At 48.7% G+C, this 18,443-nt stretch overlaps 1 protein-coding gene across 2 annotated transcripts in view; it reads right to left on the bottom strand.

The window, feature by feature from the left end:
* Positions 1-18,443, bottom strand: part of TMEM200A (transmembrane protein 200A) — a 512,506-nt gene that overhangs the window by 153,477 nt on the left and 340,586 nt on the right. For both annotated transcript variants that reach the window (XM_069234850.1, XM_069234849.1), the window contains one exon: positions 15,890-16,010. The gene's annotated coding sequence lies outside the window, so the exon portion shown is untranslated. The remainder of the gene's footprint in view (positions 1-15,889; positions 16,011-18,443) is intronic.

Here is an 18,443-nt window from a genome sequence, read left to right as displayed (position 1 = left end):
GTAGTGTGCACTGTGAAGGGGTAAGGGAATTCCGACCACACTAGTGACTCATCCCCTGTTTAAAGTGTACAATATGGTGAGACAAACACAAACAATACATAAAGTCCTCTAAATTTAAAGGAAATATCCTTACCCTCCTTATATTAAAGGATGGGCCCTATCGGGATAGCAACAGGCATCAGTGGTCCAAGCTGGTCTAAATACCTGGGTGTATATGCAAATGTAAATAGTTAAAGAAACGCCACAAAAGGCGGTTTGTTATAAACACAATGGCACAAACCGGTCAAACAGAGAAGAGGTCATTATAATAGTTTTTTCCAAATATCACAAGATAACATGATTAGATGTAGTAGAAGAAACCTCTCGTGTCAGTCCTGTGGTTAATAATGATAAATCCCATCAAGGTGTGGGGTCTACCTGATGGCTCTATCCATAGTCACCTTAGGAGCTATCATATAAAATTGGTGTAGGAGTTGCGTAGCCCCATTAATGCCCTTCACAAATCAGTCAATCTGGCCATAAGTCATATGGTTCAATAAAGCTATAGTATGATATAAGAAAAAACAATATTGAAATAGTAAGGACAGCTCCTGCCAAGCGCTAAAAAGGTTGCAATATTAAGATCACAAACCGTCTCGCTAGTTGGGAGTGCGTGTATTACTGCTCCAATAAAGTGCCAGCTCCCACCAAGTGATAGTATGATATAGGAAAAAAACAATATTGAAATAGTAATGCTTATTCAGAACAGCTCCCGCCAAGCGCCAAAAAGGACACAATATCAAGATCACAAACCATCTCGCTAGTTGGGAGCATGTGTATTACTGCTCCAGTCACTCGCTTATAGAGGCGGAGGGAATGGTAAAATTAACTTACCCCGCTTTGTTGGTCCAAACGGCAGTGAACACCTACCCCTGCTCTGTGCTCCCGAAAAGATAATATGGGATCGCGGAGTTGGTAAATAAAGGGGCCAGTGATTGGTCAGAGCATCAGCATAGAGAGAGGACTGTTAAAATTGAAATGGCAGCCATCTTAAAGTAGAGTATCGGAAGATGAAGGTGACATGAGCATGGGAAGACATGCTTACATAGAAAAAGGACTAAACGGACCAGCACAGGAGGCGGACATTTTGGGGAGGTTTTCCTTATCCTAACTAATGTAGATATTTTCAGAAAAACGTGTTTCTGGTCAAGCAGGCGGGACCAAATTCACCCTAATAACTCAGTGTGTATTAAATATATGTAAAAAGACAAAACATGTAAATTATAATAAAATATATGCCCAAAAAATTGTTAAGTCATCAAGGTATATGAATGATGTAAATAAAGGGCATGAAAAATTCTAGAAACCAAATATCTAATGAAACAATGGGAACTCAGCAGTGGGTGAATTCCAGCCAGGGAATATCATCATTCAATTCTGTCCGATGTGTCCCTAGTCTAAATACCAAGCGCTGTTCTTTCTCAAAAAGTCTTCTGGTGCAGTCCTTGTTAATTGTTACACGTTCCAGTACTACGCATCTGAGATCTTCAGGTGTGTGGTGAAACTCGATAAAGTGTTTAGTCAATTTAGTAGCTGATCGCTGGCATCTTATAGTGCTGTGATGTTCATTGATCTGAGTCTTAACCATCCTGGTGGTCATCCCAATATAGCGAAGGCCGCATGGACAGGTAATCATGTAAATGCAGTTCTTGGTACGACAGTTTGTATGTACCAATAGCCGCCAATGTGTTGTCTCGCCCAGGTCCAATTCCTGGGTGTGCATAGAGAGAGGACAGACATTGCAACCACTGCAGGGATAATGTCCTGTAACTCCTAACCAAGATATAGGAGAGGTGGTGTTACGATTTAGTTGAGGTGAGGGTCTGGTGTGTACCATCAGATCTTGTTTTGTGTACGTTTGAAAGCAAATAGAGGGTAAGCTAAAGTCTCTCCTAAGCTATTCAAGATGGACCAGTGTTTTTTAATTATCTTCCTCACTCGGTTGCTTAAAGGTGTGAAGGTGGTGACACAGGTCAGTCGGGTTTGGGGTTCGCGTTTATTTTCACTCAAAAGAACATCTCTGGGTATGTTACGAGCTCTTTTCTTGGCCTGTCTAATAATCCGTTGTGGGTAGTTACGGTTTTGTAACTCCTGACTAAGAAGTTCCGCTCGGCTATGAAAGTCAGAGATTTCGGTAAAGTTACGTCTTAGTCTCAAAAATTGGCCAAAAGGTAGATTCATCCTTAAGGATTTTGGATGGTGACTGTCAAAAGTAATAGACTGTTCCTACCTGTAGGTTTGTGAAAGACGGATTAACACCTTGGATAGACACCTACGTTTTAGTGCTAATTTCTCAACAGAAGAGGTCTCCTTTCTTGATCTACGAATCATGCTGACTAACGGATTTTTACATTCATCCCTATTTGTACCGTTTAGTCTGCTCTGGTCTGCCAACTGTGCCTATCTTGTTCTGTCGTTTGGTGTCTGTTTTGTTCTGTTCATCTGTGCCTGATTTTCTCTGCCCATCTGCGCCTGTTCTTTTCCATTCTGACTATCTGTGCCTGTTTGGTTCTATCCAACTGTGTCCGTTTTGTTCCACTCCGTTTGGCCCATGTGTACCTGTTTGACCTATTCTGTTGTGCCTCCCTGCGTGCTCCTGACAGACCCTGCTACTCGCTTTCCACCATTATCTGGCCCGTTCTCACCTCACCCTCCCTCTTCCCACTTCACCCCGCCCCCCCAGGACCTTCTTAATGGTGGTCGCTGCACAACCACGCAGTGGGCGCACCGCTCGTGCACCGAAGGCTCCCCAAAGGCAAACCCATCTACACCTGGACAGCACCCAGCGCCAAAACCCCTGGACCTATAGCCTGCTGCTGGTACACGCTTGATGAGATCTGGAACCTTAGACCGAGGACACCGAACTCCGACTGCAACATCGCCTAACCTCGGTCCACAAAAGGCCTCTTCTCCTGCCACAACTACTGCTTTTCCTGCAATGTAGGAACAACCACACCCCCAAACCAGCAGATCCCCGGCGACACACCACAACTCCACTGCATTTTACTCAACGTTCAATCCCTCTGCAAGCATGCCATACAGATCTCGGACACAATTACCACCCTCTATCCGACTTAATGTTCGTTACAGAAACCTGGCTCACCCCGCATCCACCCCAGACATCACACCCCAAAGGCCTCTGGATACAAGATGATCCACCGCGACCGCCCCTACAGACAAGGCAGAGGCATCACCATTATACAAAAGGACTTAGGGGGTCATTCTGACCCTGGCGGCCGGTGGCCGCCAGGGCCACCGACCACGGGAGCACCGCCAACAGGCTGGCGGTGCTCCCACGAGCATTCTGACCGCGGCGGTTCAGCCGCGGTCAGAAGCGGAAAGTCGGCGGTCTCCCGCCGACTTCCCGCTGCTCGGGGGAATCCTCCATGGCGGCGGAGCGCGCTCCGCCGCCATGGGGATTCTGACACCCCCTACCGCCATCCTGTTCCTGGCGGGTCTCCCGCCAGTAACAGGATGGCGGTAGGGGGTGCCGCGGGGCCCCTGGGGGCCCCTGCAGTGCCCATGCCAATGGCATGGGCACTGCAGGGGCCCCCATAAGAGGGCCCCACTGTGTATTTCAGTGTCTGCACTGCAGACACTGAAATACGCGACGGGTGCAAACTGCACCCGTCGCACCCCTGCAACTACGCCGGCTCAATTCTGAGCCAGCGTCCTCGTTGCAGGGGCATTTCCTCTGGCCCGGCGGGCGCTCTTTTGGAGAGCGCCCGCCGGCCCAGAGGAAATGTCTGAATGGCCGCCGCGGTCTTTTGACCGCGGTGCGGTCATTTGGCGGCTCCCTCCAGGCGGGCGGCTCCCGCCGCCCGCCGGGCTCAGAATGAGCCCCTTACTCCATTGCACCACCGCGGATGACAGCACTGTACCGGTCATGGGACACCTCATCTTCCATATCAAACCAGACACCAATACCACCATAAGAGGAACCCTTACCTACAGACCTCCAGGCCCTAGCCCAAACTTCTGCAGCACCATACCGGACTTCATTGCCGCCCCTGCCAGACTACTCAAACAACTACATCTACACTGAAATAACACGGACCGACCACAACATCTTGCACTTCACCATCAACCTACATGACATCTCAACAGGACCTTGCACCCTCCCCCACCACAACTGAGGAAAAGTCATGAAAACCCCTGGATCACAGCCCACAAGAACACCAGACCTAGCCCTGCAGAAATCCGCGAACTCTGCATACAGAACCTCTCCAACTGGCCAACATCTGCCGCCGACAGTGTAGCCCCCCCAAAAAAGCACCACCAGCAACAAACCCACCAAGGAAGCCACGTTATTCACCCCAGAACTCGGGACTCTCAAACACTGCAGGAAACTAGAGGGATACACTAATGCGCCAACAAGACCTCTGCCGACTTCGACTCCTTCAAGACCGCCCTCACGACATAACACCTCCAACTCAGAGAAACCTAAAAAGAAGCACTCACCGCCCACATCGAAGAGAGCGCCAACCACACCAGAGAACTCTTCAACATTGTCAGAGAATTCTCCTGCCCCTCTGCCACAACAAACACAATCCACCCCTCCCAAGTCCTTTGTGAAAAGCTATCACACTACTTCCACCACAAAATCTCTGACAGCTACAGAAATTTTGAGATCCAGCCCACTGACCCTGACCACTTCATACCTGTAAAGACACCACCGTCCCCCAGATCTCTGAATGGAACCAGCTCCCTACAGTAGACACCATCACCATCATGACCTCCATCCACTCTGGATCTCCAGTGGACCCCTGTCCGCCCCACTTATACAACCTAGGAAAAGAAGAAATCGGAGCAGCCCTTGTGGAAATATTCAACACCTCCACCACCACAGTCACCATACCCAACACCTGGAAGCACGCAGAGGTCAAGCCACTACTAAAGAAACCATCAGACGAACCCAATGAGCTCAAATATTACCATCCAATCTCGCTCCTCCCATTTCCCGCCAAAGTCCTGAAAAACATATCCACTGCCAGCTCAGGACTACCTCAAACACAACAACTTACTCGACTAATCCCAATGCGGTTTCCATCCAAAGCACAGCACCAAGACCTCCTTGACTGTAGCAACCAATGACATCAGATTCCTTCTCAAACTCAGGGGAATAACAGCCCTCATCCTTCTCAACCTATCCGCAGCCTTCCACACCACCCTCCCACCACACTCTGGTCACAAGACTCCACTCCATCAGCATCCAAGACAACACACTCAATTGGATCTCATCCTTCCTCACCAGCCAAACACACAGGTTCCTACCCCCACCTTTTGTCTACATCCCCAAAGATATAATCTGAGGCGTCCCCCAGGGCTTCTTCCTCAATCCAACCCTCTTCCACGCAAACATGATGCCGCTAGCCAACATTTCCTGTACCCATGGACTCAACATCATCTCATATGCTAAAGACACCCAGCTCGTTCTCTCCCTCGCAAACGACACCACTCCACACAAACCAACATCCAAAACACCATGACAGACATCATCCCTTGGATGAGGTCCAACTGCCCCAAGCTCAACTCAGACAAAACACAGATCCTCATCTTCGGACACAAGCCTCCCCCCTGGGACGACACATGGTGGCCTAGCACCCTCAGTCCTTCCCACGCACCCACTAGCCACGCACACAACCTCAGGACCATCCTGGACAGCCATCTGTTCATAAAGCAACAGATCAACGTTGTCTCCTCAGCCTGCTTCAACATACTTTGCATACTCTGCAAGATCTTCTGTTAGATACCCATCTCCACCAGGAAGTCACCCAGGCCCTCATCTCCAGCCGCCTTGACTACGACAATGCACTCAACGTCGGAACCACCAATTAGCTCCTTAATCGCCTTCCGATCATCCAGAATGCAGCAGCAGGACTCATCCTCGACCTCCACAGAAGGACCAGAAGCACTCCCCACCTTAGGGCTCTCCACTGGCTCCCCGTGCAGAAAAGATGCCTCTTCAAACTCCTCATGCACACAATACAACGCCCTCCATGACTCTGAGCCCACCTACATCAACAAATTCCTCATGTTCCACCGACTGACCAAAGAACTTTGCTCAGAAACCCTCACCCTGGCTCACATCTCCCGCATCTGCCATGAACGCCTGGGAGAACCCTCCTTCTCTCACCTCACCACCAAGTCCTGGAATGACCTCCACCTTTGCACATTCCCCTCCCTGAATGACTTCAGAAAACAGCTCAAGACCTAGCTCTTTGACCAACACCACCACCAGCCGGGCGGGTCCCGCGCCCCCAGGGGGACAAGCTTGTGCTCTACAAGAATTACCTGATTGATTGATTGATTCAGACCACTTCAGTTCCTGTGCACTGGACACACCGGAAAGCAAGGGAACAATAAGAATAATAAGTAAACAGGACCTACCACTGTCTCACCACAAGAGCTAGTTAAAGTCATTTAATGGTGTCTTCAACACTTTAATTTATTATGGTATCTGTAGCATGGCGCAGGAGTAGGGTCCAAAAGTATTTCTCAGCACGCTGCAGCCACTAAAAGGGCAAAGAAATGTTTGTGGGACTTCAGGAGAGCTAGTGTGTGAGAGAAGTCTGACATTGAACTGCAAAATACAAGGGCCGATGCTTACTCCATGCCAGGCATCATGGACAGCCTTGTGCTGCATGGGCAGTGACTAAGCTTGTCTTCCGCAGTCTGTATGTAACCCACCCCCAAGTCACAAGCAAAACAAAGCAGGAACAGCTACAATGGGAGAACTTGCTACATGAAGGAATGAAAGAAGACAGCTGTGTTACACTCCATTGACTCAGCAAGTAAAGGTTTTCTTCATCTGCGTCCTCCCGGACTTCCCCTCAGCCCCTTGTAATATTAACCTGTGATGAAAATTAGGGTGGAGCCCAGTGTTTAGATCTCATCCCGTGCCACCCACCACTCCCACCTTGTTTTGATACCCATGCCCTGCCACCTGCTGCTGTAAGAAATGTTGATCAGACAACTCCGCCCTGGGTCACAGTATTCAACTCCCCGGGGCAAACAGCAGCAGCCCCGATAAATCTGTCGACACCCAACACTCTGAAGTAATTCTGTTCATCTGTGGCTCAAGGGCAAATGAACACCTCACCCGCACATGCGCAGCTTCTCCAACTTTTCCTAAATGCAGCCACAGAGTTTGCTTTTTTCCCCTCTCCTCCATTATTGAGGCGGCGGTGCTCTGCGCCTCTCACTCCTGCTCACTATCCACCCATGTTTATAACATGATTTTAAATCAGTTGCCCACAGTAAGAACAATAGCACTGTTTAAGTTAAGTACCTACTATTGCCTGCTGAAAACACAAAATTGTCACAAAAATGCCCCCATTTCTACAATTGACGCAACTATATTTTAGGGCAGCAGGAAATCGGCTAATGCTCACCCTATGGCTTACTTGATTTAGCCCTTCATCTGTCTCATTTAAAAACAAACTTTGGCATAGCCAATAGGTCTCTAGTGTTCTATTGGCTTTATTGATGCTTTTCTAGCCATGCTGTATAGCAGTGTGGCTGTTGAGCAGCATGGCTAAAAGTAAAAAATAAAAATACCTTCAACAATGCTGCGCAGAAGCCAGGCAGCTGTTCAACATGGCATGGAAATCACTGACAATGCCAAATAGATCTACTATTTGGCTTTTCAATGTTTTTAAGCTATGCTGTACAACTATATAGCTGCTGTGCAGCATGGATGAAAGTAAAAACAAGCACAATCACACAGCCATCACTGACTGCATCAAAGCACTTTTTTTTCCCAGTTTGAGCCATTCTGTACAGCAGGCGGGCTGCTGTACAACATGGCTAACAACACTGACAAAGCCAATAGGTTGCACATAGACAAGATCTATTGGCATTGCCAAATCTTGTTCTAAGACTTAGGCCCTGATTACAACCCTGGCAGTCGGTGTTAAAGCGGCGGTAATACCGCCAACAGGCCGGCGGTAAAAAAAATTAGATCACGACCATGGTGGAAACTGCCAACATAGACAGCCACTTTAACACTCCGACCGCCACGGCGGTAGTAACAAACACCACGGCGGTAACCGCCAACAGACAGGTAGAAGGTAAGGTTCCGCCCACTGTATTACAAGAGGCCTATCCGCCAACTTTTTCGGGGCGGTACCAACGACATCAAAAGCACGGCGGAAACAGTCTGTGGAACGGAAACCACTCACCTTTCAACACCCAACAAGGACTCAGGACGCCATGGAGCCCGAGTTACAGGTCCTGCCCATGTTGCTTTACCTCCTCTTGTATCAGAAGCAGCAAAGACGCCGTCGACGACCACGGTGAGTACTGCACCTAGCACACATGGGAGGGGGAGGGAAAAGAGCGTGCCACACACAGGCAACACGCAACACCCCCAACCCCACCCTCACCCCCAACAACATACACACAAATACATACAGCAACATTACATATACACCCCGTCACCCCCTGGAAGTACGCAAGGACAAAAGGAAATTATTGTAACAAGTGTAATCATTGAAAAATCAGATAGGCCAAATTAAAATATCAGTATATACAAATATGTACACCAACTAGAAAAGTTCGGATATGAATGACGTCATTGTCCATGGATCTGTGTCCCAAAATGTATGGGCAAAGCCCACACAAGATACCTGACTCGAAACGGAGAGAACACTGCAGGGGCATCAGAATGAAAATAAACAGGCACCTCAGGGGGAGGGGAAGGGGGGGCACCTCAGCCGGATGAACGTACAATGCCATTGCTCCACAAGGGCTCAGTGCCCACTGTTTGGTCCTGGTGAGTGCAAACCCACGGTCTCTCAAGTCTCTCCAGTGGGTGGTTTGCCCACTGCTTTATCCTGGGGAGTGCTAAGCCACAGTCTCTCAAGTCTCTCCAGTGGGTGGTTTGCCCACTGCTTTATCCTGGGGAGTGCAAAGCAACAGTCTCTCAAGTCTCTGCAGAGGGTGGTTTGCCAACTGCTTTATCCTGGGGAGTGCAAAGCCACAGTCTCTCAAGTGGATGTCATTCTTCACTGGTTCTGGAGGGGGCATTGTGCCCAGAGTGCTTCATCCTGCCAAGGATTAGGTGAGTGGATGTGATTCTCCACTGGTTCTGGAGGGGGCATTGTGCCCAGAGTGCTTCATCCTGCCAGGGATTAGGTGAGTGGATGTGATTCTCCACTGGTTCTGGAGGGGGCATTGTGCCCAGAGTGCTTCATCCTGCCAAGGACAGAGTTAGTGGATGTGATTCTCCACTGGTTTTGGAGGGGGCATTGTGCCCAGAGTGCTTCCTCCTGCCAAGGATTAGGTGAGTGGATATGATTCTCCACTGGTTCTGGAGGGGGCATTGTGCCCAGAGTGCTTCATCCTGCCAAGGACAGAGGTAGTGGATGTGATTCTCCACTGGTTCTGGAGGGGGCATTTTGCCCAGAGTGCTTCATCTTGCCAAGGACAGAGGTAGTGGATGTGATTCTCCACTGGTTCTGGAGGGGGCATTGTTCCCAGAGTGCTTCACATGCAGTGTGGCAGGTCCCATTCCCTCACTTGGGTGTGTGTGCCACGAGAGTGCCTGGGAAAAGGTAGCATGATAATCCATGGAGTCAGAGACACACTCCACCCTGCTGCGACTTCGCCTGCCACATGCCGGTACAAACACTGCTGGGTGTCGTGCCTCATGTACGCTATGCAGGGTCCAGGGCATCTCCTGCAGCCTCGGACGGCTGTCCACTGGGGATGATAGCCATGTCAGCTGTGGTGGCACTGTCTGAGCACGTCGCAGAGCTGGTGGCGGTGGTTGCGGCTGAGTCTGTGGCGGAGGTGCTGGCGGTGGTGCATGTGTCACCACCTGTGGAGGGACACAGCAGGACGTCTCCTGCAGCCTCAAACGGCTGCCCACTGGGGATGATGCTGGGGACTGTTGCTGAGGCAGACGTGCAGGTGGCGGTGTTCACCACCGTACAGGTTGATGTTCTGGTTGACAGAAGGGGTGACTCTGGTCCCTCAGCCGGAGCCTCCGTGCCCTGTCCTGACTTGCTCTTCACCTTGTGTCCCTTCCCCACCTTTGATGTCGCTGCTGGTCCCTTGGCACTGTCCCCTTTTGGCTTGGAGGAGCCTTTGCTTGGTGGTTGGTGCAGCTTCTCCCTCCGGCATGTGGGCACCTTCTTCACCTTGGCAGGGGGCGGAATGGCCTGCTCCTTGGCCTCGCTAGGTGGCACACTGGCAGCCCTGATGGATGCCGCCCGTGATGTGACCAGACTTGCTGAGACCACTGTGCTGAGGGATTTGGTGGCTGAGGTGCTGGGCTGGGACCTGGACAGCCTGGCCCTAGGGGAAGGACGGGGGGAGGTGTAGCGAAGAGGCCAATGTTAGCCAGGAAGAGTTTCTTAGACACACTGGTACGGGAAGATGGAGGGGGTTTGGGAGTGGAGGAAGAGGTAGTGGTTGTAGGAGGTGTACGTCTGCTGAATTTGGGTGAAGGTGCATGGGCCGGAGGGTGTTGTGAGGTGGATGGCTGTTGAATGGGTGTGTGCCTTTGTTTGTGTACTTTGGGAGGAGGGCTCACAGACACAATTGGAGAGGACACAGGGGATAGTGTATGGTAGTGGGGGTGGTGATTGCACGTGAGCGGTGTGTGGTGATGGGCGTGCTGGTGATGCAGGTAGTGGATGAAGATGTAGTGCATGCAGGTGTGAGTGGAGACGAGACAGGGAGGGAGGAGGAGGACATGGAGGAGGGGGACACAGTGGAGGCAGGGGATGTTAGTGTGTCTGCATGGGGATGGCGCTTGTGTGAGTGCCTGTGGGATGTGTGGTGCTTATGTTTGCCATGTCCACTCTTGTGTGTTGATGAGTGTGCATGCTGGTCTGATGGTGTGCTTGGGATAGGCTGTGGTACAGGGGATTGGGTCTGGGTAGAGGAAGTTGGAGGGGGAGGCTGGACACAGGGACAAGGGCTGCCATCAGTGCTGAGGCCAGAGCTTGAAATGCTCTCTGTTGGGCGCCACTCCAGAATAAATGCCCTCCAGGTATGCATTTGTTTGCTGCAAATGCCTCTCAACACCCTGGATGGCATTCAAAATGGTTGATTGCCCAACAGTGAGGGATCTCAGGAGGTCAATAGCCTCCTCACTGAGGGCAGCAGGGCTGACTGGGGCAGGGCCTGAGGTGACTGGGGGGAAGGAGATGCCCACCCTCCTGGGTAAGCGGGCACAGGAAACTCGATGAGGGGCTGCTGGGAGGGCGGTGCTGGTAGGGTGGGTGGCAGCTGTACCTGTTGATGCGATGGGCAAAGAGGCGCCTGCCACCGCAAGGGAGCTCCCATCGGAGGAGGAGTCGCTGTTGCCTCCTCCTGTCCCCGTCGTGGAGCTCCCCTAGCCCTCCGTCCCACTCTTGCCTTCGGACTCCGTTACTTCACCCTCCAGGGCCATGTGGGATGCAACTCCCTCTTGCTCGGGTGCCACTGCTCCTCCGCCAGATGATGCTAATGCACACAAGGACAGGGTGACAAAACAAAAAGGGCGAAAGACAGAGGAGACACATGGTCAATGCCTGCAACACCACTACCGTTGGTGGACACAACACACAGGGAACAGCTGTATGCACTAAGCCATGCACTAACAGGGCAGAGGAAAAGCACATGCCCCTGGGGGACTCTGTCTAGACCCATTTCATGCACAGCTCGAACCCATAGGAGCCTGACTACCTTTGCGCGTCTGACCTGGCCTAGGGGAACCCACAGCCCACCTTCCCCACCCAGACAACCCGTCAAGCGCGCAGAGTCAGCTGAATGAGAGTGTACTCACACCCTTGTGGCGGCTGTGATGCCCTCAAGCAGCCATCCAACTCAGGATATGCCACCGCCAGGATCCGGTACATCAGGGGGGTCATGGTACGATGGGCACCCCTTCCACGTTGGGAGGCCATCCCCAGCTGGACCTCCGCCATCTTCTTGCTCCAGTGGCGCAGGTCCTCCCATGTTTTCCGGCAGTGGGTGCTCCGTCTATGGTAGACCCCCAGGGTCCGCACTTCCTTGGTGACACGCCAAATACCCTTCTTCTGGTGGGCGCTGATCTAGAGGAATAGTGAAGTAAAAATGGATGTTACTCCCCCGTACAGTTCTCCTCACTTATTTGCCACAAACCTCCCACCCTGGCGCAGAAAAACATACACAAACCATCCTCACATGCTGGCCTGTCCAACCCCTGTCTCTTCCATCCATGACACTCCATACAATCATGTGCCATCCACCATGCACACAGTTTACTCACCTGTTTGTCTGGAGGACCGTAGAGTTGCGTGTACTGGCGAGGACCCCATCCACCAGCTTCTCCAATTCCTCCGCAGTGAAGGCAGGGGCCCTTTCCGCAGACGCTGTAGCCATTGTCGCTTCCAGACGCAGGTCACAGCAGCACTTGCAGTGTAGGTCCTCTCCTGTTGAAGGTCAGGTATCAAGTAAGGGAACAGATAGAAAATGGAGGTCACGTCCGGGCCGATGCGTACTGTCACTGCCGGCGGGCATCGTCATTGGCTCCTGAAACCCATAGGGCCCAATGATAACCAATGCTGAATTGCGCAGCGGTCTTCAACCGCCTACCGCGACGCTGCACAACGCGAGCGCAGTTACCTCATTTCCCCTTGTCCCACCTTACAGGTCAGGCAGCTGCCATTTCAGGGGGCCACATGGCAGACCAACTAACTGCGCCACACCTATTTAGGCCAGGAATAAGGACAGACAAAGGCACATAGAGAAAATGTTACGATTTTGCTAAACAGCCTTGTGAAACCTATGTGGTGTCTGACCCTCTGCTCACCGTTCTCCTCCATAGGGCACGTCCGCTGGGGCAGGTGATGAGATGGCGGCATCCTCTGGTGTACAGACCGCTGGTTGACCAGTCGACAATGGAAGACAGACAAATCATTATCACTTACAGACTTGATCTTGCAACAATCCAGGAACTGTGCCCAGTTGGAGCCAGACCTGATGTCAGCTATCCGCCATTCCACAGGAATCCCCCCTCTAGTGCAGGTCCTGTCAGTGCTCCATTTCCTGACAAGTGGGTCTTTTCAAACAACAGTAGCCATGGCATCAGGGATGTCACAGCCAATGTTCTCTAACGTGTTGTCTAGAGTGTTATCTGCCCTGTGAAACACATGCGTAGCTACATCGTTTTCCCTCAGGTGGAGGATCTGCCCACAGTGAAAGGTGACTTTTATGCCCTGGGACATATCCCCAACATCATTGGTGCATTTGATGGTACACATGTGGCATTTGTACCCCCCGCAGGAATGAACAGGTGTTCAGAAACCGGAAAAGCTACCATTCAATGAGTACATCTCCCATGTGAATGCCAAGTATCCAGGCTCTATGCATGACGCTTACATTTTGAGGAATAGCAGCATCCCTTATGTGATGGGGAAACTCATGAGGCACCGTGTGTGGCTAATAAGTGAGCCCAAGGTCCCCACACAGTTTAATTTGGTGTCTGGGTATGGGAGATTCCCTAATGTTTGGAGGATGTCTAACAGTTGTCCCTCGATATTTGCAGGTGACTCTGGTTACCCCAATCTGTCATGGCTACTGACCCCAGAGAGGAATCCCAGGACAAGGGCTGAGGTACGCTACAATGAGGCACATGGGCAGACTAGGAGGATAATAGAGCGCACCTTCGGACTCCTGAATGCCAGATTCCGGTGCCTCCATCTAACAGGTGGATCCCTATACTACTCACCGAAGAAGGTGTGCCAGATCATCGTGGCCTGCTGTATGTTGCACAACCTGGCTTTGCGATGCCAGGTGCCTTTTCTGCAGGAGGATGGGCCTGATGGTGGTCTTGTGGCAGCTGTGGAGCCTGTGGATAATGAAGATGAGGAGGCAGAAGAAGAAGATGTAGACAACTGTAACAACATCATCATGCAATACTTCCAGTGAGACACAGGTAAGAGGATGGCACTGCTTCCCACATCTCATACAATTGTAGGACCTAGCGTAAATATGCCTTTTTACTTCTGTGTATTGACCCTGACTTGTCAATTTGGCTTTCCAGTTCACAGATCTGGGTCCCACTTTGTGCCCTCTGCTATGTTTACTGCTGGCCAACAACTGTGTAACATTGAAATATAGTAATGTCAATGTACTTGTTCACATACCAGAGAGGTTGCAATTACACATTTGTAAAAGCATAGACTGACTCCAGATTGATCTGTGATTCAAGGGTGTTTATTTCTGTGCTAATAAGCGGAGGGGTGTGTGCAATGGGGTGGGGTGATGGTGGAGGAATGTCCACGGTTGAGTCCAGTCTCTTGGTCTCACAGGTGCAATGTCCAATGGGGCATAAGAAGGGGAGCAATGGCAGTTTAAGGTGGACAGGGTGACAATTTGGGACAGAAGGGTGACATTATTTCCTGGCGGGGTCTTGGCAATGTTCTCTGTCTTGTTCCTGGATCTCAGGGACCGTTTGCGGGGTGGTTCTCCTTCTGCAGGGGGTGGGGTGCTGGTGGCCTGTTGTTCATGTGGTGGTGCCTCCTGTCCACTAGCGCCGGCGGAGGTGGAGGGCTGTCATCGTCCAGGCTAGTGTCAGGGGCCCGTTTGTGTGCCACTGTGTCCCTCATGGTGTTGACAAGGTCTGCCAGAACCCCTGCAATGGTGACGAGGGTGGTGTTAATGGACTTCAAGTCCTCCCTGATCCCAAGGTAGTGTTCCTCCTGCAGCCGCTGAGTCTCCTGAAACTTGGCCAGTACCGTGCCCATGGTCTCCTGGGAATGGTGGTATGCTCCCTTGATGTTGGAGAGTGCCTCATGGAGGGTCGGTTCCCTGGGCCTGTCCTCCCCCTGTCGCACAGCAGTCCTCCCAGGTTCCCTGTTATTCTGTGCCTCTGTCCCCTGAACCGTGTGCCCACTGCCAATGACCCAAGGTCCCTGATTGTCTTGGGTTGGTGGATTTGCCTGGGGTCCCTGTAGTGGTAGACACACTGCTCATTGACGTGTCCTGGGGACAGAGGGATGGGCCTGCTGGGTGGGTGCTGTGGTGTTGTTTCCTGAGGGGGGAGGGTCTGTGGTGGCTTGTGACAGTGACAGGGGTATCGACTGTCCAGAGGTCACCGAGCTCGCTTCTATTAAGTGGCTGGGAGACAGCGAAAATTAGTTATGTATATCACAATCATATGTATAATAATAATAACGACCTGTAATAGTGGTATGATAACATTGGGTATTGCTGCAATAGAGTTTAACACTCTAAGCAACATTATTGGTAGCAAAAGTGACACTGCAATGTTTTAATAATGATTTTTTATTCAGTGTATGAGAATAATTAATTAGATCTATGACTAATAATTGACTATATTGCAATGCCGTTTTGAATATGAACTTTTAAATGAAATTCTGACAGTTTTTGTTGCGTGAACATATTTGACTTAGTTTTGGGATCAGTTTGTCCTGTTTTTGTACCTTAAAAATAGCACAATATTGTTATGTGGCCTATTTTGATGGTAGCCTGCTTCCAATGTTGATGCTTTTAACCACATGATGTAAATAAAAATGGTAAAAATGGCGCTGTACGTCATGTGAACAAGGCCAGGGGTGTGGCCAAAACGCGTTATGGCAGAGCTGAGCATTAAAAATAAACACAGTGCAAAGGAGTTGGTCCATGAATGGAGTTTTTTATGCATGAAGTGATGGGGATGTAGTGATATACACACATATATATATATATATATATATATATACAAACATACACATATATACATACATATATCTATATCTCACAACAAAAATCTGAAGAAATTTATAAACAATTTTCATGTTTCATAAGTACACAAGAACAAAACACAATTGAGAGGTATCCACATCTTCAGCCCACATAAGTAACTGCTTACCTTCTTCCTTGCCAGCAGCATTGAAATCTTTACACTTGCTTCCCACCAATGCAAGCAGGTGGATTTGTTCTGAATTTGGATGCTGACAATTTTGTATCTGTAATCACTTGTTTGATATAACCTGAAAGTGTACAAGATTGATAATGGGTAAATGTGAATACAAAATGTATTAGAAATTGAAAGAAAGTTACTTTTACTTAGTATTATATTAAGCTGGTAATATTTACATCTACTACAAATATTCTAGCTGTTGTTCTAGTGGTGTTCTACCACATGCCCAAATGTATATTGTCAAGGTACGTATATACAGGTAAGTATATGTGTGCATGGGTAAGCCTAGACTTACGATTCTCAACTCCACATCTATGTACTTTGACTCCAACTTAAAAATAATGTCATAACTGTGGAAAGAGATAGGTTGGTTCACAAAAGATGCCAGGTACTTGAACCACTGCTCTAACCCAAATATGCCAAGGCAATGTAGTTCATAGATACCTAGACATAACTAGATCATGATATTACATGATATTATTATTTCTATTTGGTTCATAAATTGTATTCTAAGTTCTACTATTGTCTGCATCTGAGATCAGTCAGTCAGTCAAAAAAATGTTTATTTATACTTTGGTCTTTAAACAACAGTAAAATCATATACACAATATTGATAATAAATACCCTGATTCATTTTACACTGAATAAATGAAATGTCACATAAACCATATATACTTACAATGGAAATCCCTAAAAATACTTTAACTGAGATAACAGTTACCTCGTTTAATGCTAGTTAAGAATGTGCCACCAATACAATGTATGCCTAAAGCACTACCCCTGCTTACCTTAATATACACTCCAAACATGGGCTAAAAAAAAACCTCAAATCTGCCAAAAATCTTCCCAAAGCACAAGTCATATTCAGGAATCTCATATCAGTTAAAAAAAAGGCAGTTGGTTGCATGCGATCCCTAATGCTCTACTATAAAAAGAATGGCTTTGAAACATTTTTGCGCATGGACAGCACGTTTAAACAGTCCAAAAGGATTGTCAGGCAGTCACATGTAACTAATAAACCACGTGTGCAGTTATACTGTGCATCTATCATTGTCTTTTTCACCTTACTGCTTACATAGCAAGGATTTAGGCCAGTCCTTAATGTTAGTACCTCATTTCTAAGGTTGGGGTTGGATAATGCCTCTATGTACGGGAACCATTCTTCATTTTGCCAAGGGTCATATAAGAACTGGATGGATGTCTTACCCCTTAAATAACCCAGGTCATGTTCTCTGGTTGTATTTATTGTTAAAGTGCAAAGTTCCCTCTTGATTGGTTCTAATTACCAGATCGTGTCTATCTATGCCTAACCCTAGTCTCCTACATATGCCTCCCAGTTTTTCTGACTCCCTTTGCCCATTTCAGTTCACTGTGTCAGACCTCATTTTTACAGTGTGTCGATACCTTTTGTCTGTCACCTGTTGTTAGGCAAAGCCAGAGTCTCACAACCTCAGCATCTGCCAAGTAGCTCCAGGAGGGTAAACTTGTTTCCATCCTTACAGCCTGAATCATTGTTGTCCTGGGTAATAACAGCAGGCTTTTTAAACATTTACCTTCTTCATACTCCCAATCCCACTGTCCACTTAAATTTAACAATTCAACTCCATAGTGGAAAGGCAGACGAACCATAGCAGCATATGCATTTAGCACAGGTCTTAAAGACATACCACTGAAATCTTTGTTAAATGTTTTGAGACCACTTATTGAGGCCATTGCCATTGTTTGTAATGCATTGAGGTGCTCTTCCCACAATAGCTCCTGCTCAAACAATACTCCTAAGTATTTATAATTGTCTTCTGTGTCTAATTTACTACTACCTTGGTGCCATTCATATTTGACTACTTTTTTCCCCAAACATCATCATTTTCGTTTTATCAATATTTACCACTACTTTTTCTCATTAAGATATTCCACAAAACATCCAATTTCTTCTGTAGGCCGATTTCAGTCATTTTCATAATGAAAAGATCAAGCCAAATGTGTGCATTCATTTTGGGGTTTAACCCTCTTGCTGCAGTGAGTACTGATGCGGTAAACAGTGAAAAAAGCAGTAGGGCCAAGACACAGACCAGCCCAACCCAACCCATTTTCGATTGGTATTTTCTGGAATAGTCTTCCTTCAGTATCCGTTATTACCTGTGCCCAGTTATGATAATGAAGCTCTTTTAAAATAGCCAAAATGCTCATAGGGATACCTCGATTTGCTAATGTTTCCCATAGGCATTGACGATCCGTTGAATCAAATGCTGCACAGAAATCAGCAAAGCAGCAGAAAAGGGATCCCCTTTGTTCCACAGGCTTCAGTGCTGGTGATCTGTAGTTGAATGGCCCTCCTGACCATCCATTGCTCTTCTATTGGGACTATATTAAGCTCTTCTGCCCAGTCTTTGAGCCTTCCCAAGATCACCTTTGAAAAGATCTTTCCCCCATGTCAAGGAGGTTAATTAATCTATAGTTTTTGGGGTTCTTAACATATATATATATATATACAGAGAAGGTACTG

Source organism: Pleurodeles waltl, chromosome 5, assembly GCF_031143425.1.
Source record: "Pleurodeles waltl isolate 20211129_DDA chromosome 5, aPleWal1.hap1.20221129, whole genome shotgun sequence".
NCBI lineage: Eukaryota > Metazoa > Chordata > Amphibia > Caudata > Salamandridae > Pleurodeles > Pleurodeles waltl.
This window is presented reverse-complemented; position numbering and strand designations above follow the sequence as displayed.